The 5,000-nt window shown below is 44.0% G+C and overlaps 1 protein-coding gene across 1 annotated transcript in view; it reads right to left on the bottom strand.

The window, feature by feature from the left end:
* LOC122259639 (calcium-activated chloride channel regulator 1-like) overlaps window positions 1–5,000 on the bottom strand; it is a gene marked incomplete in the record, with an annotated part of 474,711 nt that overhangs the window by 323,885 nt on the left and 145,826 nt on the right.

Raw genomic sequence — 5,000 nt, 5'->3', positions numbered from 1 at the left:
TTGAATAAAAGTGAAAGTAGAAAAATACGTAGACATAGAATTGAATATACAAGAAAGTATATGATAAAACCAAGCGTATACTCTCATCTCTTTATTTTTCACGTAAATATGCAATAATCTTTCTAATGTAGTGGCAGAAATAGAGATAGAGATAGGGAGAGAGAGAGAAAGAGAGAGAAAGAGAGAGAGAGAGAGAGAGAGAGAGAGAGAGAGAGAGAGAGAGATGTGGGGACGAAGGAAGGAGAGGAGAGAGAGATCGAGAGAGTGATGAGAGAGAGAGAGAGAGATGAGAGAGTGTGAAGTTGAGTTGAGAGAGAAGAGAGAGAGAGAGAGAGAGACGAGAGAGAGAGGAGAGAGAGAGGAGAGAGGAGCGAGGAGAGAGTGAGAGAGCGTGAGAGAGAGAAAAGAGATGAGAGAGAGTGAGGAGAGAGAAAGAGAGAGAGAGAGAGAGGAGGAGGGGGGGGGTATGAGAGGATGAGAGGAACGAGAGAGATGCGAGGATAGACGAGGAAAGAAAAGAAAAAAAAGAAAGATATATAGATAGAGAGATAGATAGATAGATTGTTAGAGATCGATAGAGAGAGAGAGAAAGAGAGAAAGAGAGAGAGAGAGAGAGAGAGAGAAAGGAACATTTATTGCAGAAAAGATATAATAAGGTCAAACGGACGAAATACGTCCATACACCTGGTAAGTAAAAAAAAAAAAAAAAAAAAAAAAAAGAAAGAAAGAAAAAGAAAAAAGAAAAAAAAAGAAACGAAAACACACACAAAAAACTTGACATGTATTTGGCCTTTCGTAAGATAACTAAATACGACCCCAAGTTACAGTCTCCGAGCTCTGAGGCGGTTCATTTCCTCCTCACAGCGTCACTTGAGATGAGATACAGCATCCCGGCGCGGAGGGAGACTGTGATGCTGGGCTGTTGGAGATGAAGAGGCTGGTTGGACGTGTGTCTGGGGGGGAAGGGGTGAGGGTGAGGGAGGGAGAGGTGGGAGGAGAGGGGGATGGGGGGGGGGAGAAAGAAGGGAGGTAAGGGGCAGGGCTAGTAGGGGAGGGAAAGGGGTTGGGATAGGGGAGAGGGAACGGGGAGAGGAGAAAAGGGGGAGAGGATAGGGGAACGGAGGGGGATTGGGGACTAGTATGGAGGGGGTGGATTGGCGAATGGAGGGTTTAGAGGGGGAGGGAAAGGGATTCTGAACTGAGGTGTTTAGGGGATTGGTGGGAAGGACGTGGGGTAGTGGGTTGAAAGGGAAAAAGGATAGAGAGAGCAAAAGGAGGTGGAGGGTTGAAAGAATTGTGGGAGGGGGGGGGGGTAGAGGGCGATAGGGAGAAGAAAGGAAATTGCGGAGGATAGATGAGACAGGAAGAGAAATGGCGATTGCTTGCTGTCTCCCTCCCTTTCTCTTCGCCTTCGTATGCTACTGTGTCATATATTTTTATGTTTGCATTTTGGTAAGTCCTCACCATTTTTCTTTTTTTTTCTACCTATTCTTCCTTTATCTTTTTACTTCCATTTTTTTCTATTTTTCTTTTTTTTTATTGTCTGGTTTTGTATTTTTTTTATATATCTATACATACCCCCCTTCCTCCTACAGTGAAAGATGACAGATAGCAGATCCTGATCCAGATTTATTGACTGACAGTTTTGATATTTATAATGTGGGAGGAAGCGGTGTTACGATAGTAGTATGTTGAGATGTGAGTGGAGTGTAGATGGAGAATAGTTTAGTATAGAAGTATAAGAAGAAGAGTAATTTAGATGAAGAGTAGTTGTTTGACTTAGATGATGGATGATAAGAAGTTTATGTAGAATTAGAGTTGTGTTGATGGGTTTGAAGTTGTGAGTGTATGAAATAAGAGATCACTGAGAGGATAAACTGGATTGATAGATGTGAGAGGTAGGGATAGAAATATTCATAGAGCATAAAAGTGAAGTTTGGAAACCGCAGAACTGTGGTTGTGAATACTAGTAGTTTTGAGGTCCTAGATGTTGTTTCCGAGCGGGCGCGGGCGGGCCAGAGAATGCGAAAAGAAGCGGAAGGGGGGAATAGAGGGCGAGAGAGCGAGAGATCGAGAAGAGAGCACGAGAGAGATCGAGAAGAGCAGAGCAAGAGAGAGAGAGAGAGAGAGAATAGCGAGGAGCGGAGGGGAAAGAGAAAAAACACAAAATAGAAAAAAACACACTAGACCGCGCAAGCGCCCAAACACAACACACAACAAACACACCCCCCAACAACCACACCCAACCAACCCCCAAACAAAACAAAAAAATCTTCTCTCCTTCTAGTTCTGTTTCTTGCCCCTTTCTCTCCTCTCCTTCCCTCTCCCCTTTCCTCTCTCTCCTCTCCTTCTCTACTCTCTATCTCCTCTCCCTCCATCCCTCTCCTTCCCCCTCTCCCTCTTACTCCCCCTCTCCCTCTCTCCCTCTCCCCTCTCCTCTCCCTCTCCCTCTTCCCTCTCTCCTCCCTCCCTCTCCCTTCTCCTCTCTCCTCTCCATCTTTCCCTCTCCCTCTTCCCCTTCCCTCTCTCCTCTCCTCTCCTCTCCTCTCCCTCCCCTGCCCCCTCTCGCTCTCCCTCTCAATCTACCTCTCCCTCCCTCTCTCCCTCCCCGGCCTCTCGCTCTCCCTCTCAATTTCCTAATCCTCTCCCCTCTCCATCCCTACTCCTCTCCCTTCTCTCCTCTCCCTTTCCCCTCCCCTGCCCACAACTCTCTCCCTCCCTCCCTCCCCTCTTCCTCCCATTCTCCCTTCCCCCCCCCCCCCCTCCCCCTCCCCTCCCCCTCCCCCTCCCCTCCCCCTCCCCCTCCCCCTTCCTCTCCCCCTCCCTCTCTCCCTCTCCCTCTCCCTCTCCCTCTCCCTCTCCCTCTCCCTCTCCCTCTCCCTATCCCTCTCCCTCCCCCTCCCCCTCCCCCTTCCCCCTCCCCCTCTCCCTCTCCCTCCCTCCCTCTCTCCTCCCCTCTTCCTCCCATTCCCCCTCCCCCTCTCCTCTCCCCCTCCCTCTCGCTCTCCCTCTCCCCCTCCCTCTCTCTCTCACTATCCCTCCCGACCCCGGACTGTCTCAAAAGTCACCCTCCCTTCCTTCCTTCCAAACGACTTGTGACAGCTCGATTATTTAGTCTCCCTTGCGTGCGTGCGTTCGGTGCTTCCCGTCCGTGGGAGTCGTATGATGTCAACGGGGATTCATACGAATTTATCTTTTTTTTTTTTATGATTGTATGATTTCTTCCCATTTTTATGCTGTGAAGGTTATGGTATTTGAGTTTTGGTTGTTATGGGGGGCTATGATTGTATTGACTTTTTTTTTATGTTTCATAATTCTGAATGCTACTGGATTTATTGGTTTTGGGTTTCGTGTTCGACACTGAAATGATATTTAGAAAAGAGGAATACGAATATGAAGAAAATTATTAGGAATAGAAGAAGAGGAAAGAAAGTGTAGGCGAATGATAACAGTGATAATAATGATTGAAATGAACGGAGAGGAAAGGAAGTGTAGGCGAATGATAACAATGATAATAATGATATTAACAGATATGATGAAAATTATTTAAGCTTCAGCTGATCCATGAATCATTATTCCCTAATTATTCAAATGCTTCAATAAATGCTCGTTTTCGTATTATCATTGGCAATGGTGAATGCTGAATGCGTGCTGCGTGAACGAAGCAGAAAAGCAGAGCGAACTAATTCAGCATCAGGTTATCACTTTTGTTACGTAAAGCAGCCAAAGATTTTAATATTCAGGAGCGTCAAAATTAGTTACCTTGTAAATGAGTCTTTTTTCTCTTCGTTTCTAATGGCACCAATATGTTATATACTAATTATGGAGATTTTACTTACATATGATGATGATAATTACAATAAAAACTGTGGTAAGGATAAACATGATAACGAGGATAATGATGAAAAATAGTGATTAGAAATTAAAAAGGTAATAATGAAAATAAAGACGATAGTGATAATGATGATGATAGAAATGACGATATAATAGTGAAAAATGATTATTAGAATTATTATGATAATGATAATAATAATAATGAGAATGATAATAAAAATGATAATCATAATAACGATGATAATCACAATCATTATGATTATGATAATAATAATAGAAAAATAATAACAAATATAATAATAATAATGATAATGGTAATGATAATAATGATTATAATGATAATATCAATAATAATGATGACTATTTTAATGATAGTACCACTGCTTATATAATTACTAATACATTACTAAAACTAATGCTAATGCTAATCATGATACTCTGATTGTGAATGATGTAATAGAGCCGATGTAGATTGTAAGGCTGATGATGACGGTGATATGATTGTGAGAATGACAGTGATGACGAGAAAGTCAATGATTATCATACTGATTTTAAAGATAGTGAAGACGGGATGGTGATGCAGTTATGAACGGTTATTCGGTGATTCGTTCCTCTCTCGAAGTCTTGCCCGAAACTCAGTCGGGAGGGAATATAAAATCCATTTTGATAGTCGGACATCAAATCTTGATGTCGCTCTAAAGATAAATATGTTTCCGTTATATCTTCTTGGCTCTTCAACTCTGAACGGAGGGAAGGGAGAAGGGGGGTGGGCTGGAGGTGGGAAGGAGGGAAAAGAGGGAGACAGGGAAGGAAAGAGGGAAACAGGATGGGAAGGAGGGAGAAGAGGGAGAGAAGGAGGGAAAAGAGGGAGTGATGGAAGGAAATGGTGGAGGGTATGAGAGAAGAAGGGAGAGATTGAGGGTTGGAAAGAGAGAAGGAAGATGAGAAGGAGGGAAGGAGGGAAAGATTGAGGGAAGACGGGAAAAGAGGGAGGGAAGGAAGTAAAGAGGGAGCGAAGGAAGGAGAGAAGGAGGAAGAAACGGAGGGAAAGAGAAAGAAGCGAATAAGGGAGACGAAGGTTAGAAGAATGGAGAGGGCGAAGAATGGAAGATAAGGGGATGGACAGGAGAGGAGAAGATAGGAAAGAGAAGATGGAGAAACAGAGA

Source organism: Penaeus japonicus, unplaced genomic scaffold, assembly GCF_977035675.1.
Source record: "Penaeus japonicus unplaced genomic scaffold, GWHDUDI00000001_assembly GWHDUDI00000009, whole genome shotgun sequence".
NCBI lineage: Eukaryota > Metazoa > Arthropoda > Malacostraca > Decapoda > Penaeidae > Penaeus > Penaeus japonicus.
The sequence above is the reverse complement of the archived record's forward strand: the minus strand, read 5'-3'. Positions and strand labels throughout refer to the sequence as shown.